Source organism: Episyrphus balteatus, chromosome 2 (assembly GCF_945859705.1).
Source record: "Episyrphus balteatus chromosome 2, idEpiBalt1.1, whole genome shotgun sequence".
Classification (NCBI taxonomy): domain Eukaryota; kingdom Metazoa; phylum Arthropoda; class Insecta; order Diptera; family Syrphidae; genus Episyrphus; species Episyrphus balteatus.
Genome location: NC_079135.1, coordinates 93400341 through 93426835, shown reverse-complemented (window position 1 = coordinate 93426835; position 26495 = coordinate 93400341). Strand labels below are relative to the sequence as shown.

At 27.5% G+C, this 26495-nt stretch overlaps 1 protein-coding gene across 1 annotated transcript in view; it reads right to left on the bottom strand.

Annotated features, from left to right (window-relative positions):
• The window catches only part of LOC129911190 (ankyrin repeat domain-containing protein 11), an 87349-nt gene extending 61855 nt beyond the window's left edge, over positions 1–25494 (bottom strand). The window contains exon 1 of the mRNA XM_055988905.1: positions 24523–25494. The gene's annotated coding sequence lies outside the window, so the exon portion shown is untranslated. The remainder of the gene's footprint in view (positions 1–24522) is intronic.
• Positions 25495–26495: the final 1001 nt, after the last annotated feature.

The following is a 26495-nucleotide window of genomic DNA, read 5'->3' as shown; positions in this document are numbered from 1 at the left end:
TGTAGAGATAATAGCTGCAAGAAATTAAAAATCTTAACCTCGTGGAAGTAAAATTGTTAGTTGGGATAACACCCATTTTCGCTTTACTCATTTAGTTCTGACCAATGAGAAAAATGTTAATCTCTTGTTTGTATTTCCATAATTCCATATCGTTCCTCGCAATTGTTGCCAACCCAAAAATCACATGTCATAGCTTAACATAAGTTTAGAATTCGTAACTCTAGTTTTTCGTAACTTCGGTTTCGCGTAACTTTGACGGCCGTAACTCTGTCGCGCGTAACTCTGTTATTCGTAACTCCGTTACCATTTCCCCAAAAATACCCCTAAAACAAAATGGTGTTTTTCAAAAATTCATATTTCGAAACGCAGAGTGTTGGAAAAAAATCCGTATCAGACGCCTACTTTTTTTCCCTCATCTTTTACCTGGCACCTTTAGAATTGAAAAAAAAAAATTCCCTACCCAAAATCATCATTTTGTCATAGCCCCAACACGTGTACAACGTTCAAACAAAACTTTATAGCTTAGTTTCAAAATTTTTTAGAATTTTTTCTTAAATGCAGTTATTCTTAAATTAATCATCTATCTATAGCAAAAAAAATCAGTTCTCTACAACTTCGAGTTTAGATTTTAGCCCAAATTTCATCTTTCCCTTTTACCCCTGTTTACCCTATTAAATGACGGAATTTTTAAAAATCCTTCCTTTGTATTAAGCTTCAAGGTATTATCTTTCAAATAAGCTATAGAAGATTTTTGTATCTCTAATAGTTTATTTTTAATTTTGAATATGTAATTTTGAAAAATTTTAATAAAAAGTACGTATACGCCATAGTGGCCAAAATATTCATTTTTTTATAGAGCCGATTGTATCTATATTTTTTTTAAATTAAATTAAATCCACATCAATAATTTTTCAACATGACCTACCTACTTATAAAAACCTGAGTTTTTTCTATGTAGGTATCCTTAAATGAATTTAACAAATAAATTCATATAAATACAACATGACATTTATTGTTTAATTTTAAACTATATATATTTTACTTTTCTCAAACGGACTTACCACGATTTTTGATTATTCGAATTTCTTGTTGAAACGTCGGACAATAATAATATTAAGAAAATTAATAAATACTTATAACAATTTTATTGATTTCATGAAACTCGATGTGAACGTTTTTTTTTTTTTTTTTTTTTTTTTGTTTTGGAAAGGGTAAGGTTTCACGCTGATTGAACTAACATTATAATATAAAAATAGTTCTCTTATGAAAATTGGTAAATATGTTATATAAATATGTTTGATTGTTGCTAAGAATCAACATCAACAAAAGAGTTCATTCAATTCTAAAAAAAGGAAGGGTAGGTAATTGATTGCCATATTTTTGAAACATAAAAAAAAAAATTGAATTCCTCCTTAATTTCAGATAGATTAAAAAAAAATGGTACTTCAATGTATTTCATATTTGCGAATCAAGAATTTATAAGAAGCAAACTAGGTCATAATCTATAATTTTACACCACCCAACATGACAAAAAAAAAATATAATCTTTGATTAAAATGTTAAAAAAAAAAAATGTAAATAATCACACAGCATGTTAACATTCACTTAAATAGATTTCTCCAAACTATTAACAACTCATTTTAAGAAATTTATCTGAAAATAAATTTTCTATCTTCACTTGATACATGATACAGACAGACATTTCACAGCTTACTGATCTGGATTAATCTATCTACTAATCCATGAACCTGTTTTTTTTTTTCAGAGTTTAACATTAAAAAAAAACACAAAAAATTGGATCAAACCACTTTTATTGCACACGCCAGCCAACATACATTCTTTTTAATTAAACTTTTTGCGCACTCACTTTAACTACTAAAAACAACAACAAAAAAAGCAAGTAAAAATTTAATAAAAAAAAAATAATGGACTTAGCAAAAGTGGTTAAAGTTGTTGTCACTTTCCTTTCTGACCTGTTCAAATAGTAAATAAAATGTAAGTGTTGTCCGAAGACATTTATTTTTTTTGTAGTTAATTTATTTGACATAAACCATAGAGATGTCTTTGAAAGCATTCGAAAACAGGGTTACCAGTACATTTCTTCGAAAAATGAGGAGGGATTTTGGAAAAATTATGAAATTTAGGTATCTGTTTGGAATTTCGTCCTTATTTTTATTTTTTTTTTATTTAGCGATTATAAATTTATAATACATTGCTTAAACTAGTTTTTTTGGCAACCTTTTAAGTTAAATATCTGCATTAAAACTAGTTTATTATTTTGAATAAAATAATAGAATTTGATAGATTGCGTAATGCATTTCCAAATTTATTTTTTTTTTGTATTTTGTTTCTTTTTTTTTGTATTTTCTTTACTTGTCAATCTGAGAAGAAATTCATACATTTTATTTAGTTTTTGTCAAGACAAGCTATGCACTTATGGTAACTTTCAAAATGTCAATGATGTGATGAGGTGGTCTTTTGTCAGCTGAAGTCTTTTATTTATTTTTTTTTTGTTTTTTTTTTTTCGTTCAAACTCTCTGTGATAAATCATAAAGATACAAACGGTCTTATTTCACATGTCATTTTAAACAGTTGATGTACAATTAATGAACAAAAAAAAAAATTAGACATCCAAAGAAGGAAGACATGGGACATGTTAACAATTATGGTGAATGTAACTTTCAAAATATAATTGCTATTTCCCACATTATTTCGAAGAGGTACCAAACTTTTTTTTTTGTTAAAAAAGCGAGTATTGTTTCGGTTTATTGAAGTTTGTAACTAGGATTGTTTTTTAAGGCCGAATAATAAAATTGTATAGGAAATGATACCAAATATTTTCATGTTATTATAATGGGCCAGGATACTAACCGTAATATAATGAATAATTTATTAATTATGATCCATTTGATTATCACGAAAATTCAGATAAAACAATGCATCGGACACAAAATCTGAATACCGATTTATTAAAAAAATTTAATTACAAACCAGAAAAATTTTCCAGTGCAAAAGAAAATCAATGCAAAATGTGTACATTGATTATTTTTTTTTTAATATTTACTCGTAATCGAATTTCTTTTAATTTTGGCCTTAAATTAAATTCAATGATAAGATTGAAGCTCAAATGCCAAATAGACAAAATTGTAAAAAATCGACGATATAAGAAAATTCTAATGCTCAAATTTTGCAATTAATTTTTTTTTTAATGGAGAAATTTGCTTATTTGCAACAGCATTTTTTTAATGCAAAATATTTTTCTTTAGAATCAAAATTTTATTTTCAATGAAAATTTTTACCTGCGATATACACTGAAGGAAAAGCCACCATAAATCAACGTAAAATCAATGAAAATCACATTGATTTAACTATTATTCGGAATGATTTTGCGTTGAAGATGAACATTTTAAAATCAACGTATAAAATAGGTCAATTTTTGATGCTTTCGTATCTTAAACTCACATAAACCAAAGTAGTTCATCTTTAAAACAAAGACGTTTCAACTTCAATTTATTTTTTCCCTCAGTGTACCTACATAGGTACATAAATGTTCATTTGTACATATATGAAGGTACTTGTTTAGGATTCGAAAAAAAATCGAACTTGAGATACCAACCAAAAGTAAATTCCGCAATTCTGTCTATCTGTATTTTTTGAACTATTATTCTGAATTTTTCGTTAAAGACTAAGTCGATTTCAAAACAACAAGAAAATATACTGTAGGTACTATAAACTAGGTTTTCAAAAAGCACTTTTTTGCATTTTAAAAAAATATTTCATTTTTTTTTTGTTAATCAATTTTTTGAAAACAGGCTGATGATTTTTTTTTTTTCAAAATCTCGTTTTAGGCATTGAATAGTATGTCCTTAGAAATGGAATACCAAGTTTTTATTTTGAAAAATGTGAGAATATACATATTTATATATAAAATTATATTTTTCTAAAAAAAACTGCTTTAACGATTTAAATTTTTTTTGTTAATTCTTTATTATATTTATTACATTATTAATGAAATTGGTTAAAGACACAATTGTACAAAAAATAATATTTTCCTAATTTTTTTTTTCTCATAAAATGCCTTAAAATTAGTTGGAAATTCGGGTGTTTTTAATACGCTTTTATTAGCTTCACTTGTAACTAATGTAATAAAAACTTGGAAATACATTTTGATCCACTTCCAAACATCGTATCGAAATAAAACTTTGTACATGTATGTACTTTCAATCATGACAAGACTAAAAAGTAAAAAATAAAATATATATTATAAAATACGCTTTTATAACGCACTAAAAACTATCAATACTTTAATAAAGTTTGAACAAAGAGCACCACGCTTTTTGATCTAACCATTTCCTATAAGTCAATTAAATTTTTTAAATTTTATAGTTTTTAGTGCGTAATAAAAGCGAATTTTTAGTTTTTTAACCTATATATTTTATTTTTTATTTTTAAATATTTATCGAAATAAAGAAATTACAACTACACTCAGAGAAAGAAATAGTTGATAATGATAATTATTTTAAATACTTAAAAATGGTTATTTGTGACTATTTTAATTGTCAATTGAAGTATTATCGAAATTAGCTATTAATTAGTCAAATGTAACAAAATAACTATTTTATTAGTTAAAGTTGACTATTAACCCTCTATAGGCACACCTCTTTTTTGCGAGTTTGGTTTATACTTTTTCATTTCCCTAGAACTTTTTTCGGTCTCAATATTTTATAGAGAATCATGTATGAAATTGATGTAGAATTTTCTGAGGAACTCGAATATTGCATTCACAATTCCAAAAAAATGTATTTTTACCCTTATAAAGACACTTTTTTGTGATCACCTTTTATTTTTGTCCTGCCAAATTCGCACCCGTGTGCCGACAGACGGTTAAATATGAATAATGCAAAATACTTCGAATGATTATTAAAATAGTCACAATTCACCATTTAACTATTAAAAATATTTATCCCGATTTTAAGGTTAGGTACTGGATTCCGATGTATAAGGTTACTGGATCACAAATTATTAAAAATTGCAGTCATTTTTGAACCAAAAATTAAACATAAAATAAATTGTCTGATATTGATGAATCGATTTATAATAAATAACTCACAATAGCATGGTTATGTGTGCAAGGTCATTTAAATGTCATAGTAACTTGTTTAAATATAAAAAATGAGCTAAATTATTTTTTTTTCTTCTTTCTGGCATAGTCACATCTTCAGAGTAGATCACCACTTGCTGCATGCACTAAGGTTATATATCTTAATCACTTACCTGTTTAAAGCAATAACAAAAAGAAGATTTTTATCTTAAAAATTTACCCGCAGCAATTTTCGATAAAATAACCACAAAAAATGCCAAGGTGAGTTGATATTAAACAAAATTAACTTATAGCAGTAAAAATGAAAACAAAAACAAAATACACACTGTGACAAAAAAAATAACCAAGAATAAGAATGTTACCTCCAAAATTAAAAAAAAAAAAATCGAAAAAAAAACTTGATATTCAATTGATTTATTTCACTAATCGCTTGCATTCAACAACAACAACAAAAAGTTGAAAAGATTCGAAAACTTTCGAATAATCAATTTTATAGCCCATTGACATTTAGGTCATCTACCAGAAGAGACCAGTTGGAATTTAAGAAGAAGCCGCGCACTCGCAGTGTTTCGTTTTTTTGTTGAAAAACAACTTTCGTCGCCTAAACACGACAGAGAGAGATACTTTATACACAGGTGGAGTCCAGTGCCTATTTTTTTTTTTTATTATTTTTTATAAAAAATGGAATTCGAAGAGACCGAGAGGAAAGTTTAAGGTGACGATACATAAAAAAGATACTCGTGCTGTGAACATAAAAAAAAATTTATATATTTTAAGTGGATAAGTCATGTTTTTAGAGTTATGAAAACCGGAACCTTTTCGTTTTCATTTGACCGAAATTAAGAGTTGTCCACCACTTTTGATTGGAGGTTGCTCCATGGGCTACATCGGCAACAAACAAGGTGAAGACAATTTTGATTTCTTCGCGAGACGATGAAACTTTATAAATGTCGACCGACTGACTGAAAAACGAAGGCTTTTTTTTGTTTCCAGCGAGAGTGTAATTGGAATATAATTTGGGTGCATTTTTTTTTTTTTTGTATCTGTGAAAAAACAAGACGGATACTCGATTCGGACAACGCCTAATAATGACAATTAAGAACCTGTAGTATAATAATAATGACCTTCAGAAATTATTGTTAAATTGATGTGAATGGCATCAGGTTTATAGCAGAGTTTTGTTCCTCGAAACAATTAAATTTATAAGAAAATAGCAAAACAATAGACACGGGAAGAAATAATAAAACTAGTTCAGTAGCAGGAATTATTTTTCTTGTACAATTTCAAACGGCAATGGCACTGATCGATGTGGCATTGAACATAATAAATAATAATAATTTCAATAATAGCAAAAAACCTGCACAACATTTGTTAAGATCATGTATAAAGAAAGATTGAAAGAGCTCAGGTTACAGTATTAGGTCATGTTTAGCTTTAGTCCAAACAGACAATGGATCTTGGTGGATTAACAAAAATTAAAATCTTTGAAAAAAGACTACACGACTTGAGTTTGTGATAATTTTAGCAAGATTATTTTTGCATTCACAATCTTTTTAAGACGTGTTCATTTCATATAAAGATTGAATGATTATTGCTTTGTTAATGATTAATAAATGTCTAAAAAAGATAAAATTTTTGTTTTGTTTTGTTTTTTTTTTTTTGTTTTCATTTTTTAAATTTAATTACTAAAATTTAAAAAATAGATTAAAAATATGGAAAAAATGGTTGAAAAAAAAGCAGTTATGTTCACTGTGGTGTATACGTAATTTTTTCAATATACTCTATTTAAAGTTAATTATTGAATTTTCCTCTAAAATAAGTCTGAAGTTAGCGGACAAAATCTGAAATGATTGAAATTAATGAGTTTAGTTGACCTCCAAATTTGTAGCTTTTTAAATGCTTTTCAATTACATGAACTTTGTTTTTCTAGCTTGAACAGTTTTTCTGTTATTCAAAATTCCGCTAAAATAAGACTGAAGTTAGCGGACAAAAGTAGTGAAAATTAATATTTGTTTGATGCCCAAAATTGAAGCTAATTAAATGCTAATTTGTTGCTCAAAAATTAAATTTTGTAGCTATACCCAGTAATTTTTTATTTCAACTTAAAGTTTCAGAAGTGCACTTCCGGTTTGATGAGGCCAGTGGAGACTTTTTTATAAAATCACTTTTTTAATTTTTTTCTTTTGCCATTAATTGAAGCTTTTGAATACATTATTTTTGATATAAACCCCAATTTTGTAACTCGAACCGTTTTTGAAATATTCAAGATTTTGTTTTAAAAAGATAGCTCAAAAGTAACCTTTCAAAATAAAAAAAAAATGCGAAATTCAAAAAAATTTTTTTGCACAAATTTGAAGTAACCTAGACTAAGACGAAATCCGAAAACCTCGATTAGTTTTTTTGTTATTCAATATTCCGCTAGAATAAGACTCAATTTCATATGTAACGGTCAAAATTTTCAAAAAAGTTGAATTTTCAAATTTTTTTTTCTTTTCTAGAAATTGTAGCTTTGCAAAACAAAATTTGTTGCGGAAAAATTAATTTTGTAGCTCCTCTCAGTCATTTTCTATTTGAATTTAAAGTTTAAAAAGTGCATTTCCTGTTCGCTGTACCAATGCACGAAAATTTAATAAAAATCTTTTTTAAATTTTCCATTTTTAAGAAAATATTTTTTAACTCATAAAAACAAAGTTTCGATAAAATTCACCAACCCGTATTTAAAAAATTGATTTTTCAAAACATGAATTTTGAATAGTTTTTTAAAAAATTAAAAAATATGCTTTTTTTATTTTTTAAAAATTTTTATATAACTTTTATTTTACTGTTCTTGTATATTGGTCGAAATTGGCTATGTCGTTAACGAGACGGACAGACAGACAGAATTGCGGGACCCACTTTTTTTACATTCTTCATCATCGTAATGTTATGTCTGATTGTTATCTCGAGTTCGATTATTTTTTACGAATCCTAAACTTAACCTATCTAAGCTATACCGCAAGTAAAGGGAACGTCTACGCTAAGTACGTATTCTTAAAAAACAAATTACTTTGAATACTGAGACTCAATCAGGAAAATTTATAAAATAGCTTTTGAAACTAACAAATTAAATTCCTAAAATACTTCGGGCAGACAGGAAAAAGTAATATAAAAAAATATATGTTTTATATCCGAAGAAAAAAAAAAAAATTGAAAATGCAATGATTTGAAAATTTGTATTTATGTAGTTGACTGATTACTTAGGTCATGTGATATACCTACTATGGGGCATATTGAATACAGATCAAATGAAGCCATACATTTTAATACTGTTGTTTTCACGACTTCGTGAACTATGTACTCTGCACGAAATGGTTTCTATTTCAATTTTCAAACTTAAATCAAATAAATTGATCTTGTTAAGGTATAGAACAAATCTGTGCCATTGTTATTTTGATGACATACTTTTAATGATATTCATGTTCAACTACACACACATATTTATGCAAAATTGGTTAAATCGAATTCTTGAATGAGAATGAACCTAAAGAATAAGGTTGTAAGAGACAATTTTTTAAATTTATAACTTAAGAATGATACTATTCATCAAACGCAAGGTTCATCATCTAAATGCATACTTACAATTCTTATTTTTGTTAGATCAAAGAAAACGAAGAATTTTCTGAGATTTATAACATTTTTTCCTTCATTTTCTTAAGTATAAGCTTGATAATCGTCGTTTCCATCAATAATTTGCTTACCTTTCTCTATAGTTCTAAACTACAAAAAAGAAATAATTTGCAATTACCTCATAACCTCAATAAAAATACAAGCAAAAAAAACATATGTACCTTACAACTACAATCTTTTTATTCACTTCTTTTAATCCACGAGAAAGACTCACGCAAACTCTTACAAGTCTTTGGTATAAAATATATATAAAAAGCTATACAAGATGAAACATCTTAATGGGTTTTATGACTTTTTAATTTTGTGTTGTTATTCTTGATGTTTACTTTTATCAAAATGACAAAAAAAACCACAAGCAAATAATAATATTATGTATCTTCTTTTTTTTTATGAAAAAGTCAATTTGATTACTTCATCTTATTGACTAGAAGAACATTTATCGACTTATAAAGGTGAAGGACAACTTTTAGAATGTGTCTTGTTTGATTATAAAAATGATACCTACACACTCGATATAGTTAACTCTGATGTCTTCATCGTTATTTATAAATAAAATTCTTTTAACCTGGCCAAATGCTATGCTGGCCAACTGGTTTTCGTGTTTTGTGTTTTATTTTATATCATTTTAGTTTTGCAGATACAAAAAGATAGATATTTTATTGCTTATTCACGAGAGATCTATACACAAATTAAATTTTTGTGCATTTGTGTCGAATGGAATTTAGCACATATTTTGCCATAGACATTAATTATCATTTATGAATTTATTTATTTTTTTCTTTAGCATTTTCCATGCCACTTGGCAATTAAAAGTGAAAATGTTGTACCGGTGAGGGAGAAAGCAACAAGTTTGGCACAACAAGTTAGGTTTTAGATACTTTCCATCTCTTTGAATAATAAATTGGCTTGGCGATATGGCGTCTTCGTCGGCAGAAGGTGTGACTATTTTATGTGCCAGTAATCAACTCTGTAAAGAAAATTCCAATAAAAAAAAAAAAAAAAAAAATTCACATAGATAAACCTTGAAACTGCAACTAGTTACATACATCATACCTACATGTTTCTATAAAAAAACATGCTGCGTGAAGCATTTTAAACATATTCAAGACTCGCTTTGCAATGATTCAAACCTTTTTGATTGTTTGAAAGGTACCGAGTTGTGTGTGAAATTATTTCTGGAACGTGTGCCAAACATTTTAATTTAGGTACCTACATACCTCTTTTTTAAAATAAAAACACAATCAAAATAATATTGTCTATAATGAATGAAAAAAAAATTGAAAAAAAAAATATGACATGGTTTCACATTCTCAGAATTGACTTTTCCTTTTATTTTAAAATATTTTCGACACCATCTAGATAAATGGTGTTTTCACTATTTTCTTTTTCATTATGTAAAATATTTTTTAATTTTTTTTTTTTTTTTTCAATAAACCACAACATTCATCATTTAAACGAACCTATGAAAAATTTCAAGTATCAATTTGAATAAATGAAATGAAATGTTGTCTATAGACAAAAAATATTTCATAGATTATGGCCATAAATTAAATTAGTAGTTAAATTATTCATACAATTTAAGAAAACAGACAATGTGTGTAAATATTTCCAACAGCTATATATCAAAAGATATGGTAATATAATGCCTGATAAATAAATCAATAAAACAACAAAGAGTATATTTTATTATTGCAGGAAAATTTAATTGAGATATTTTTTAAGATATGGAAAAAAGGTTAATTTCGGCACTTTTCTAATATTTTTTTTTTTACCATAGCCTGAAGCTAAAACTCAGTTTTAGCCTATGAAAATATTTTTTACCATATAACGCTTAAGAAAATACATTTTTTGGTTTTATTTTAAATTTTGAAATGATGATTTTGCGTATCATTTCTTGAACGAACTTTTCGGGTCTTCGTATTGTCTCTGCTAGAATGTCTTCCCACTACTTATACCTTTAACCTTATAATTTGTTGGCCTTTCCCCATCTAACTCGTTGTAGGCAATTCTCATCTTAAAATTGAAAAAAAAAATTCGACGCCTTAGAAAAAAAAATTTTCAAAATCGTTAGAGCAGTTTTTTAAAAAACTAATTTTTTATAAATAATTTTTTGGAAAAAAAAGTTTTAAAATAAAATTGGTATGCCATTTTGTAGGAATCACTAATCAGCATCTAAAAACAAAATTTCAAAAAAATTCAATGTCCCGTTTTCGAAAATTTGATTTTATTTTTCAAAAATTTCAAAATTTTTTTAAAAATCCAAAAATTATTTTTTTGAAAATTTTATTTTTGGTTTATATTTATAAATTATATAAATGCTTCTTCACAAAAAGTTTCGTTGAAATCGAATAAGCAGTTTCGGAGATAATCGGATTTGAAAAAAAACGGTTCAATGGCAGGTACCGTTAATAATGATTTCAAAAAAAAAATTTTTTTCATTAAAAGATAGACCTTAGCTTAAAACTTACATTTGAATTTTTTAAACAAAATCGTTGGAGCCGTTTTTGAGATATTTCAATTTTACTAAAATCGGTATATGACAAGTACCGTTATTTTTGGTCCAAAAAAATTAATTCCAAAAACCCCTATGGAGAGTCGCCAAATAACGCTACATACCAAGTTAGACATCGTTTCGTTTAAAGACAGACATACGGACTTCCGGGAACCACTTTTTTGGCATTTTCTACCATCGTAGTGTCATGGAAAAATGTTATCTCAACTTTTTTTTTGTACGAATGCATAACTTGATATATGTATAGTACCTATATCGCAAGTAAAAAGGAACCAAAGTTACCAAAAGTAACTTTTGCCCTTTAACTCGTTGCTCTACAAATCTACACTGAGGGAAAAAATAAATTGATCATTCCGAATAATAGTTAAATCAATGTGGTTTTCATTGATTTTACGTGGTTTTATGGTGGCTTTTCCCTCAGTGTACATTTGATCCGGAAGAAGAATTGTAAAGCCAATCACCAATCACTCAATACTTGAATATTTTTCGTTTACAATACATTTTTGCCTCTAATCAATCAGAATCAAAATAAATCGATTTTAAAAAAGGATAAACGCCAAAAAATGTTCTTATGTCTTACGGCCATATTATTCACTAGTTTAAAAAATACATATGGGATGTAAAGAAATTCAAATGTCAAAAATAAATCCAAATCAATAATATTCACTATCACACAGAGAAAAAAATAGTCATTTTTAACCATTTTTTTTAACTATGTATGTATTTTCATAGTTAAAATTGGGATAACTATTTTGGATTTGGATTTATTTTTGACATTTGACAATTTTACATCCAGATCAACGGCGTATACAAGAACTCAAAACTTAAACAAGAAATTGTTATGTGCTACTAAATTCTTTTGAGTAAGATGATTTTCAAAATGTGTTAGAACATGCACGAAAATGAAAAGAAAACCGCTGATAAATACCTGAAAGCTGACGAAATCAGAGCCGAATATTGTAAAATCCTTAGTAAATGATCTAAAGCATTTCTTTAATTAGTTTTGCCGTTTGAAATTTCGAAAAAGATATCTACCCTAAAACTAGCATAATTTTGTTTAACATATTCTGTTACGCCAAAAATATTTTTTTGTCTTTACTATTTTGACAGATGTATTTGAATCCTGTAACCCTTTCGTCCTAAAGGAAATACAAATTCGCGTACAATTTTAAAACAAAACGTTAAAAAAATTGCATTTTCAAATGCAATTTTTTTTGCAAAACTTTGCGATTCGTTCGCCTGAGGTTAGGAAGAAAATTAATTCGAAATTTACCAGTGTTATTAAATAAAAATGATTTTTATTTTAACTTTGAAAATAATTCTGGAAAACAATAATAGCGGAAAACAATGCGTTGATTAAATGAGTTGTTTAAAGGCAAATTATTCAATCGAAGGACTTGTACAATACTAGAGATCGGGTTTCCATGCAAATGCATTTTCTTTAAGGAACACCTTGGAAGCATGGCAACGAATTATGTATACGAATCAGGAGATTTCCTTTAAAATGGAAATCAATTGTTAGTGCATTATTTTTGCATTATTTCCTTTTTTTTTTTGCATATTTTGATATATTTTGGAAATAAATGTATGTTTCTCGTGCATACTTTCGCAAAAATTAGCAAAAATAACGAAATTACAGGCTTGAAATTTTTTACTAAAAGTGACTGAAAGTCAATTAGAAAACGTAAGCAAATGCTGTGCAAAACTGACAAACCAACGTTGTCCAAACTCATAAATAACACGATCAAATGATAAATTGGATTATTTAAGAGTAAATTTTCTGCAATTTTATTTATTAAAAAAAAAAACCAATATTTCCAAAAAGTTACATCTTTGAACTCGGAAATTGTTTCGTATACAGATTTCATAAAAGTTACGTAAAATCTTTTTTTATAATTTTAAAGAAATATTGATATTTTACAAATTCATGTGGCCTTAAATGCATATTTAAAGTGCATATTTATTATTTTTAAGAAATCCTATCCCTATACATTACACTGTACTTTAAGGACAGGATGGTCTAATTTGGCCAAACTTAAGGCTAAACCCTAAACAAAAGCAAACGAATCACATAACGTTTTTGTTTGGTTATTCTTAGAACTCTTTGGAACTGTTCGATTCGAAATGCAAAACGAACGAACTTTAATATTTTTAATTCAAATAGCACATTTTCAAGTTTATGCCTACTATCAAAACTTTTGTAAAAAAAATTTGGCATGACAAATGATCTTATGTCTTACGGCCATATTATTCACTAGTTTAAAAAATACATCTGGGATGTAAAGAAATTCAAATGTCAAAAATAAATCCAAATCAATAATATTCACTATCACACAGAGAAAAAAATAGTCAATTTTAACTATTTTTTTTTAAACTATTTTCATAGTTAAAATTGGCATAACTATTTTGGATTTGGATTTATTTTTGACATTTGACAATTTTACATCCAGATGTATTTTTTAAACTAGTGAATAATATGGCCGTTAGACTTTAAGAAACATGGTTTAAGGAAATTTATCGTAGATATTTTGTGACGTGCTAGATATAGCCTAAAATGTTGGTATACATATATTCCCTTAAAAAAAAGCTTTTCGAAATTTCAATAGATAAATCAAATAATCAAAATTTTAAAAAATAAAGATATACTTACATAATTTTAACCGTATTGCGCTATTGTAAGTAAATCGAAGTAAAAAAAAAAGCTAATGTTATTTTTTTAATGGATTTGTTTTCCATCACAATTTAAAAAAAATTATTTGTTGCAAATGAAAAAAAAATTGCATTAAACAAAATTTTATTGAAAATAAAACATTTTATGCATTAAAAAAAATCACTTCAAAATGTGTGCATTGAATATTTTTTTTTTTTTTCAATATTAGTCCAATTTTTTACAATTTTGACTAGTTGACATAAGGTGACATAGCTAATGTATTATTTTTTAATGAAAATATTTTTCTGTTGCAATACAATTTTTTTTTAATGCAATTTTTTTTCAGTTGCAATAAATATTTTTTTTTTTTTCAATGAAAATTATTTTTGTTTGCAATAAATATTTTTTTTTATTTAAATGCTTTTTTTTAATTGATATTTTTACAATCCTGCTCATAATTGACATATCTATTATGTATTTCCATGTAGCGGTTATACTTTGGCCAAAAACTTAAAAATAACAATAATTTCTCAAATAACTATGTAAATAACAATCAAATTAATAAATAAAATGAAAAAAAAAGTAAAAATAGGCAAAATAATTTGTCTTAATTTGTCGGTTTTGTTATAAATACAAAATTCTTATTGATTTTAAAAGTCAGTTTCTTGAACATTGAGATTTTGTTTATTTTCAAACTTGTATAGATGAGACCACCAAAATATAATTCTTATGACTCATCAAAAAAAAAAAAAAAAACAACAACATTAATTTATTTAAATTATATCTCAGTTTAGTCTTTAATTATTTTGCTAATGCTTAGAGTTAAACAAACTTGTTCTCAAAGTAGTAAAGTGTTTGCATATAAATTACTTTTTAAAAATAATAATAAACCTGTCTTCCAACAAATTTATACATTATTTAACAACAATATTCAAGTGGTTAGCCAGCAGCAGTATTATAAAAAATATTAAAGACAAAGTTCATCAGCCACAAAAAGTCCATCAACAATATTTTTATTTTGTGAAGGAGAAAAAAAAATTATAAAAAATTAATATCTAACCATATTTTGACAAAATAATTTGCGTCTAACAGAATATCTTTTAGTTCTTTCATAAGACAAAAATAAAAAAAATTATCCATCACAATAAAGTGACCAATTTACTATACGTAGTTAGTTAATTGAAGGCGAAAATTTCGTCAGACATAGTCTCTCGAGTCTTGACCATTAGTACAAATAGCCTGGGCTATTTGAATAAATTAACTTTTCCGGCAGAAAAATTTTTTCGCTTAAATTATCATTTCTGACTTGGCGAATATTTTTATATTTTTTTAATTTTTGTATTATGTAAGATATATTTATGCCATCATAATTTTTTCAAAGTTTAATTGTTTATGATTACATCAGCATTCAATCATTTTTTATAGTTTTTTTTTTTTTGTTTTTAACTCGTCTTACAATATTAATTTGATGAAAGAAAAAAGGAAGAATCGATGCACTCGCCATGGGAAGTCTTACTGTGAAGTACTCAGCGCCTTCCTTAAGAAAGTATTAATTTACAAATGTTGCTTAGAGTTGGTAGTTTCCAATTTCAAATATCGGAAATTTACCGAGTGACATAAAACATGCAATATAGGCGGGAAACACTACTGGCACTATGTTAGTCCGGACTTAATAGTCTGGGAGGCATGGTTGGAAATTTAAAAGCTTCTTCTAAAACTATGAATGAAATTGGCAACCTAGTTGTACTGGAGCTCACCACTGTCTGTCTCATCATTAAAATACAACATTACAACTCATACTATAAAGGTACATACCATAAGGAAACATGTTGCCTTGATTGCCTGCGCCGTTTCTTGTGCCGGTTGGTCTTGGTGGTGGCAAGAAGACGATCAAACAAGACAAGAGCGTAAGCAAGTTAACAAAAGAAACCAGATAAATGAAGCCTGTCAAATGCATTTCGTTTTAGTTATGGGTCATGAGAAATACTCTAAATGAGGAAGTAACTATACTACTTTAGCTACAACAAAAAAGTAGATTCAAACTTAAAACTATTTAATTATTTATTTATTCGTGCACAACCACAAAGTTAATCTCTTTGGAGATTAAGCAAAACAATAAAAGCTTGAAGTCTTTTAAAAATTTGTTTCCTTTGATTTAGTAAATGTACTAGGTACCAAGATGGTGAGTTAAATTTTTTAATATAAGTTTTAGTTTTCGTGTTGTGAAAAAAAAAAAAAAAACAAATTGGAGACGTTAAAGGCAGTTACCACTTTAAAGTGAAAAAAATTAATTATCCATCCAAATATGATTATTTCAACACTCTTATAATTATTGTAAAAATTTTTAATAAACATGAACCTGGGTAAATAAGGTACTTCTTGATATTCAGATTTCTAAAGAGAGAAAAAAAGTTTCTGCCAAAATTTCCTTTTTACGAAAGTATTATTTGGTTTTTTATCAAGTGACATTTGCTTATTTCCCTTTGAAATGGTCGTACCGTCATTAAAAAAAGGATTTTAAGGCTTAAACTTTCTAATTTTGAGAAATAAATTTTAAGTCCCCAATCCAAATAAATATTACGTATTATTTTTTTTAATAGTTTGTTCCGGTTTTTTTTATGGTCTAACCACCATATGGATTTTTTATTCATCTTAAATTTGTGCTTTTTTTAAAGTTCGATACGCTCGCTTTGACGCTGCGATATCGAACTTTGAATGGAAAAGGATTTTTTTTGTCTTTTACCATCAATATCTTAAAAACAGAGCGCAAAGGAAAATTAAGAATGGTTTTGAAATCTTCAAAAAATTTCCCACAAAAATCAGGTTAGTTTGAAAAATTAAAAAAAGGGCTTTTGGTGGTTTTTGAAAGTATCGAAAAAACCTTAATGTTGATTGTAGCTTTTATGATTTAATATGCCCTTATACAAAGTTTCGATTCAATCCGTCTAGACATTTTTTTTTGTTTTTTTTTCTATCGACTTTTTGCAAAACATATTTAAGAATCACGATGTTGACTTTAAATAACAGAAAATATTTGAATTTATTACATTTTTATAAAAAAAAAAAAAATTAAATTAAGAATAAAGAGTTTTTATAAAAAAAAAAAAATAGGTAAAAGGGTGTTTTTTTTCGAAGAGACAGTAAAATCTGTAATTGGTTCCCAAAAGCCAATGATTCATTTTATTTTTGGTTTTGATGACAAATTAAACGTTTATACTAAAGTTCTTAGACGTTTTACACGAATCATTGGCTTTTTGAGACCAATTACAGATTTTACTGTCTCTTCGAAAAAACAACCTTTCACCTAATTTTTTTTATAAAAACTCTTTATTCTTGCTTTTTATTCCAAATTTCATAAGGGTGATCCATCATTTTTGTTTTCACTAAAAAAAAAAACACCATTTTAACCATGAAATTTTTATAGACACTTTAGATTCTTGTTTCTTATCTCAAAAGTAACATAATTCCTGAATTTAAATAGGGTACTACTAGTACTACTCTAGCATTGCACACTTTTTCAAATATACCCATATTTTCTCTATACCTAAAAAAACACCTTTTCACATGAAAAAAATGTATAGATTTCTTTTGTTCGTAATCCCCATAAGAAAGAGAACATATTTATTGAATTTCGTGAGGGTACCTTTTATAACATTGATTTTATTGCACTTATCGCGGATTTTATCTATTTTCCCAAAAAAAAAAACACCCTTTAACCAAAAATATTTGTATAGACTTTTTGGGTTCTTGGTTTCTGTTATAAATGAAAGATTTTTACCAATTTTCGTTGGTGTAACAATTTTTTCCCAGTTTTTGTGGTACTTATTTCGAATTTCATAATTTCTTGAAAAAAAAAAACACCCTTTCACTCAACATAATTTTGTACACTTTATAGATTCTAAATTCTTATACATACCAACCAAAACTTTTTCACCAAGTTTTAAAAATTAATAAAGTTTAAGTTAGCTGTTATGATACCTTACTCACACACAACTTAACCTATCGAAAAAACACCCTTTCACCAAAAATAATTTTAAGAACCTTTATCCCGAATTTTATCCGTGTAGCATGTTTTTCACATGGATTTTGGTTATATTTTACCTGTTGAAGTCAAAAAACAATCACCCTTGTTTTTAATCGACAATAACTTAACTTCTTAGAGCAATCGTATTGACTTTATTTTTATGTCATTAGATTCAGCATCAAAAAATACCTTGAAAGCATGTGTCATATGATGATATTCGACTAACAATTTTTTTCAGTATATTTTTGACCTTCACCCCCTCCCTCTTGATTTTATGTACTATTTTACCCATACTATATTCGAATACGACCAGTTTTAAGGGAAATAGGTACAGTCACTTAAAAAATCTCAAAAAATTTGGATTTTTTTTGTATTCTTTAGTTTTTTCCTCTAGTTTAGATAGGTACTAATTAAAAATTTCCCCTAAGTTGCATTTAAAAAAAAGCTAAGCGTATTGCGTATTTTTTCACTGAATGAAGTAATCGTGGCTAAAAAAATTCCCACAATTTTTCAATCTTTATACAGTTTTTAGTATTCAAAACATATGCCTGATTGATGATTAAAATTTAAACAAGAACAACTTTATTGCTTCTTTTCAGAACAGAAAAGTGAATAAATGGAAAAAGAAATAGAACTTATAGATACCATTAGGTTCTTATGCCTATGAACAAAAACTGAAAAATATCCACCAAGTCCAAAAATGAAATGAAAATTAAGTCCAATTGTAAAAATCGATCACTTAAAAAACATCTCCTATTTTTGCAAGCGTTCAAAACTGAATTATTTCCGTTAAATACTAATAATAAAAAAATAATTTAAGATTAAAATGTCATTTATCCAGTTTTAAACTCTTGTTTTGTGTATTTGAAAATATTTATTTCTCCATTTGTTTTCGTTTTTGAGTTACTGGTTTTCTACCCCAATTCTATCCTTTAAAAATTTCTACGAGTATAGTTGTAATTTAAAATTAAAGACCAATCACTATCAGCTTAATAAAAAATCATAAAATCATAAACATTAATAAATTTAAATTAAAAACAAAATAGCGAACACGTTAACACTATAGAAAATTGCATTAAACATTCATTTAACTTATATTTATAAACCTGCTTCTATGATGTCTTCAAAGGCCTCTACTATCTTCTTGCGGTCTTTATATTACTCTTTGGTAACTATATTCTTTAGCTGTTAATCGAACCATTGAGCTTTACATAGAGCATAACCCATTATTGCATCCCATTTCTATGTATGTCGCTCTCCAATTCTGTTTGAGTGGTGTACATAAAGTCTTTGCTGTTGTATATTTTACTTTTCTTTGCATAAAAGAAAGTTTATATAAATTCAACACTCTTTTGGTCACTAATTTTGTACTAACACTACCTCTATTCGTGGTGAGTTTAGCAAAAAGATTCGGAAAATTCGCAATTCGCCTCAATGATAGTTCGACAGAAGAAAAAATAAAAAAAAAAGAACAAAATATCAAAACCAATCTAACCGGCCATTATTGGCAGGGTTGCCATTATTTCAGAATGAGAAAGAACATGATGGCTGTGGATTCTGTAATAATTCAGAAAAACGACAGCCAAATTTTGCAAATTTCACTTTTGTCAAAATAAATATAAGTCAAAAAATAAAAAGTTTCAAGGACCAAAGGAGACGTTATTTTCAAATTGACGTACAAAAACCAATGCTGGCAACCCTCAATTACAATATACGACTAAGAATAACTAGTTCCACATGATTTATCTGCAATATTTGCCTGATGTAGCTGCTAGTATAGTTGCTGTTACTGTTTTGCTGCCTTTAGCCTTATAGATAGACTGCAGAACTCATGCTGCCAAACTTGTTCTGCCAGCAGCACAGACTTCTATCTATATCTATGGTCTTCTCTATGCACTTAAGTTGATAGTAATAATATTTTACTATTGGTCACTATATGGCACATGCACACAGCAACTATATACAATCGTTGATGATGTAGTTCTCCTCTCAGATCATTCACAGAGTAGGAACTTTTCGCTGCAAAAAGTGTTCCCACTTAATAAATTCAAATGAAAAAAAAGGAGAAAAAAATAACAGTGAAAAGGCACTTAAAATAGATGAGAAGCATTAGATTGTTGGAACGTGCGTGCGGCTTTTTTCAAAAACCATAAAAAAAGGATATAAATTGTTGAAAACAACTACATTCAATAAAATGCCAGATATAATTTGAATCCATCTATAGGAAGAAAATTAAAATGCAAATATTTTATCAGAAGATGCGGCGGGTTTTGTGTGAGTGAAGGATGAATCAGAAAAAGTAGATAATACTTAAGGCGAACTGGTTCGTGAATGATTTAAAGGCTTAAATAGAATAAGTAGAGTCAGACATTAATATTGGACTTGAGGTTGTTGGTAAAATAAAATTTAAGTGTTAAATATGTTTGTAATACTATTTTATTTGTCATGAAAAATAATTATAACATTATATTGATTTAATTAGAACAACAAGCAGTTAACTCTTGATTGATTTTTACTGTTCGCTGAATAGATTTAAATGATAAACAAGTGTTTTTATATTTTACCAATAGATTGTTGCAAAAATAAAAAGTGAAGAAGAAGGACACCAGGATTAACAAAAATTGATACAATTAAAAGTACGAGGATAAAAATACCATTGTTTTGACATGTTCCAATAAGAAATCTTGAGAATCCATTCAAAAACGCAATAATAAATAACGGTCCGATATGATAGGAAAATTTCCTTCTAATTTATAAATTTTCTTAAGAACAACATACATTGTCGTATTGGATATGAACGTCACGATGGACAGCCATAACTTCGAGGTGGTAAAGGACTTCGTCTACCTAAGCTCCAGTATAAACACTTACAGCAATACCAGCGCTGAAGACCAAGTTACCCCCTGAATACTCCGACAAAGAGGGAGGGCCCACAAATTTTAAAAACAAGGTACAAAAAGTGCCAAATAAGTGAAACACAAATTAAGACCTCTAATTAAGGTATTTCATAGATTTTTTTAAATTAGCACATCTCTTATAGTTTAGTTTTTATAAAAAAAATTAATATTTTTGGGTTAAGGTTGCCAACCATGTTTTAAAATAAATATTAAAAAGTATGATAATGATGAATAACACTGTGCTAATTAATAATAATAAGAATGTTTCTGGTGAACAAAAAAATACTTTTTAAATAGATTTTAATATTCTAAATTTAAATTCGAGGCCAACAAAAATCTATTATGTCAAGTTTCTATAATAAAAACTCATCTTTAACTTCTTTTATGACAAAAACGTGACGTCATAGTTTTTTTTTTTAAATACATGTAATGTGGCAAACAAGGTTATACTTTTGAAATAATAAAATATTTTTTTGGACCAAATTATCGATACTTGCAACAGAACTGTTTTCTTGATGTCTGACTTTCTACCAAGTTACTTGACCCATTCCAATAAAATTATTTGTATAAAAATATACTTTGATAATTCTTATGTTAAAGTCAGGGAAAATTTTCAACAAAAAAAATCATTTTTGGATTTAAAAAAAAAAAATTTAAATTTGGTTTGAAAAATCAATTTTTTGAAATTAAACTTTATTTGCATGTGTCGATTAATATTTTTCTTTTTTAAGGCATACAAAAATTAAAATTTTTCAAAATTTTGTATTTGTATAGATACAAAATACATTAAAAAAGTGTCACAATTTTTTTTTTTCTTTTGTTATACTTCTTTTAGTATTCAAAACCATTAAAGTTTATATCTTTTAAACCTTAAAACAAATTTAGTTTAATTTAAGCGGACAAGTCGTCTTAGTTTCTTGAATGTGCAAATTTAAAAGAAATCCACTTAATTTAAGCGGAAAATCATCTTATTTTTATGTGTAAACTGTAAACATTTCAATTCAAAAAAAAAAAAACTGGCTGCTACGGGAGATCAAACTTGCACTTGTTGGGTCTAACAGTCTATCTCACTGTTGAAAATAGGTATGATAAACTGTAAATAAAGATTCCACTTATTTAAAGCGGAAATCGTATTGTTTTAAGAGGGTGGGATTTAAGGTGGGCATGATCTTATTTGTGGGAGACAGACAGAATCCCGAAATCCAAAATCCCGAAAACCCAAAATCCCGAAAACCCAGAATCCCGAAAAACCAAAATCTCGAAAAAAAAACAGAAAAAATAAAAAACTCTTCAAAACTGTGTTTCACTGAAATTTTAACTGAAACATAAAAATAAAACCAATTAAAAACAATTTAAACATACAATTATTATAAGTTTTCGGGATTTTGGGTTTTCGGGATTCTGGGTTTTCGGGATTTTGGGTTTTCGGGATTTTGGATTTCGGGATTTTGGGTTTTCGGGATTTTGGGTTTTCGGGATTTCGGTTTTCGGGATTTTGTCCCCAATCCCTTATTTGTAGGTGCCCTTATTTTCTGCAAGAATTTTTATGATCTGCCAATGAGTAAATCAGTGGTCAGTTAGCTACGGTTTTTGTGATTTTCGAAGACTTGTATCTCATAAACTACTCAAGCTAGGAAGGTGAAATTTTCCGAGGTTAGGGTTTTTGACTGTTCAATAAATATTATGATCATCTTGTTAATAGCCTTTTTCACTAGAGCCCAAATGAGATAGTTTCACTGGTGAAAACAGGCTATAAGATAAAAAGATGTAAGATAACAAAATATTCTTAAATTTTAATTATATCTATGTATGTTCGAATGTACATAAATGTGCTAGAAATTGACAAATATTTGAATATTTTATATTTATAAATATTTGTATATGCTGAATACAGGTTGGAATTCATTATTTATAACCTGGACTGGGACACACCCACAAGTTTTTATAGTTCAAGTTGCTAAGAATTTATTAATTTATTGCCTAAAAACATGTTTATTTCTAGAAATCCACCGCATAATTCTCAAAAAATACTAAAAAAATATGCTAAACATTATAAAGTTGTTAAGAGAAGAGTACATCACTTAATTCTTTCCATTTAAATAGATTTTTAAATTAAAGTCAAAAGAAAAAACAAAAAAAGAAAACGCATTTCGATTAAATAAGAAACTCTTTTTAAAGAAGTAGAAGCAAGAGACGTAACTTATTCATATTAATATTTTATAAGCAGACACATTAATAGTCATAAAAAAGTTATTATTTCGGCAAGTATCGGCGCCATTTCTACAGAAAAAAATCAATAATAATGCTGTTTTTAAATGATTACACTGGTTAACAAAATTAAACTTTTTTTTTGTTGCCGGAACAAAAATATACTTTTCTGAAGGTGTTTGGTGTGCTGAACTCGAATCCGAAGTTAGAAAAAATTAATCAGCTCTCGTTTTTGAAATATTATATTTTCTCAGCAACAAAACCCTTGTAAACCAGTGTTATTATTGAAATAACAAAAAACTGTTGGTATTCCAATAGGCCGATGATATCAAAAATATAGTTTATGAAAGCTTAAATGGAGAAATATACCCATAATTTATGTGCTTAACTTTTAATGTTCTTACTTTTCGTTAGTAGCATGTGATATTTCTCGTAGCGTGCTGCTTCGTAAAAATTGGAATTAATTCTACCGAAATAATCAAAACGAAGAAATTCAGTAGGGTGACGAGTTGTCACGTATTTTATTAAATATTTTTCTCAAGTATTGTGCGCAGTAGGTACCTATGTCAACTTAAACGACACTATCTTATAACAAAAAAAAAAAAAAAAAAAATCACTTAAGATTTGAATTTCCTAATGACATTGAAGTAAAGGGAAGAACCAACCAAGCATTAACTCATCAATGAGAGTCGACATTAATATAAATTTGTCATAAGATGATTTTTTGAACTTAAAAATAAACATTAGCAAATTTTCTTACTTGTAAACATAATGAAAAAAACTAATTGACAAAAAAAGATCTGATGCTACAAGTGTCTGGCTAAGATTCTCTGCATATGGAAAGTAAATTTAAAAGTGACATGTCATGAATAAAACTGGAACCTATTCAAAATTTTAGTTGCCATGAATTAATCAAAACACACCCAATTTCTAACACTATCACTTCTTAATTCAAAATGAAAAAAAAAAAAACGGAAGCAAACAAAACAATAACCGTTAGTTTTTCCGTTCGAAAAAGAGAATTCCCATATAAAACCCGACTTAATCATGCTATAAAAAAAAAGTCCAATGTTTTCATCTTCATTGAATTAATTTTTTTTAGAGAAATCTGAGAATCTTTTTCTAGCCAAACAGAGAAGCCTATAAACACACACACGACTTTGGAAGAAAGATTAATATTTTTTAACGACTTTCTACTATACTTTGTGATATATTATTTGTTTCTCTTTTTGAGAGTTTTTCCGGCATTAATAGCATATCTACTTATTTGTGAAAAGAAGCTCAGAAAGATTTTGTCAACTGATATACGATGGTTAAACACGTTGTATATGTATATTTTAATTGCTTTCACTAAGTATAATTTTCATGAGGTAAGTTTAAAATGCAACCTGCATTTAGTGTCAATTAATTTAAGTTGAAAAATAAATCATCATTAATTCTTTTTGCATAAATATATACACTTACCAAAGAATGTTATCTGCTACTTTTTTTTTTAGTTTTTTTATCCAAAGTTAAAGACGAAAAAGACGGCAGTAAAAGATGATGAAACCCACAAAGTATCCCTTTAATTGGAATGTGTTGTTGTTATTTTTTTTTAGCAGTTCCCCCTTTTTTTTGTTTTAATTTTTTTTTCAAATTCAAAAAAATAAAAAGAAAACAACACTTGAGGCGCAATGGTCGAATAGTACCAACACGAATACAATTAGAATTTTTCACACACACTCTCTCGTGACGGAGCAAAGCAATTCACAATATTAGAATATATATTTTTCTCTAACCGCAAAAGCGCAAAGAACAAAACACACAGAATAAGATTCGTAAGATGGCATTAAAGAAGAATATACGATGATGATGATTTCTCTCTATTTCTCTTTGCACAGTTTAAATACTACGTTGGCAAAATTATATATTACTTGTTGCTATTAATAGGGTTACCTCTGAATGAACTGATTATTTTTAAGTGTCAATTGTAGAAAGAAAATTGTTTCGATTAAATAATTATCTTTTTTAAGTTTAACAGAATAAATTTTTTTTTAATCCACAAAAAAAAAAAAAAAAACTGGTTCGATTAAGTCCAAACGAAAGACTTTTTGTATTTTTCAATCAGCAATATTTTTTTTTGTTCTTTTTTCTTAAATTGGAACAAACACCAATATTCGTAAGGTGAAAAACACACGAAGATTGTTTATAGTCCACCAACGGTAAGGAGAAAATCAAAATTCAAACATAAATGTTATACCAAAAATATTTACAAAAAGAAAACACAACCGCAACAGTCGACCATTGAAATTATACTAAAAACGAAAGAGTTGAGGTACGAACTTTGTACGATAAAATATAAAATATCAAGAAAACTCGCACTACTACGACGATGACGACGATGGCGAACGAATGTATGAAGATGATGATGAAGTTTGTGTAGACAACATTGATGGCAGGCAGCGGTGGTGGGTGCTCTCTGTCTTGCGATTTAGGCGGTGAGCAGAGTCAGGCTGGCTGATGGCTAACGTTACACCTCGACTACCTTTAGCATTTTGCTGGATGGTGAATTCGTGTGTTGTTTTTTTTTTTTGTAGGTATGTGTATTCTATTAGATGGTAGATAGTGAAATAAATGTGGTTGTTTTTTTGGGGTTGGTGTATTTCTTTTATTTTGATTTTTTTTTAAATATGAACCTGCTTTCTTGTGCGCATGTGGAATGTGTACACAAAAGTTGAACTTTATTCAACTTTTTTGGTAAATTCAATGTGTTTCTTATTTATTCGAAACTATGGATATTTTAATTTTCATTTTATACCAAAAATTTTTCCTGAAGTCTTTCCAAAACTCAAAAACTGAAATTCAAGTAGCATGGTTTTATCATTGGATGTCTCTTTTCAGTAATACAAAAATAAAATAAGTGTTGCAAATGGGTAGCGTACATAAATTATTAAGAGTCATTCTGGGAACGGGTACAAGTGTTGAACCCATGACAAATACTTCAAAGAGAAAACTGTACCTATTTCTAACAAAAATATGTTTTCAATTTTTAACAAAAATTTTAAATTTCCTGAAAAATAGTAGAAAAGCACGACTTGGTCACATGTTCTTGCTTTAATAGTAGCAGGTCCTTGGAATTTAAAGACATTTTTGTGAACTTTGATAACACAATAATTTTAATTTAATCTTAAAATAATTTTACCTAGAAACGATGTTACTCGTCTGATTTCTTTATAACAAAAAAATTAAGAAAGAAAAAATTAAGACACAAAAAAGTTTCAACTAATTTCATTAAGTTAATTTAAAAAAAAAAATAGGTTGTCTGTAAAGCCGGTTTACGGACGATGATTTTACGTGATAACGTCGTAAGAAAACAGGTTGTGTGGTTTTAAAATAAGTCAATTGAAGCGTTTATTTATTTCAAACAATCATACCTAATCTACAAGAAAAAGCTAAAA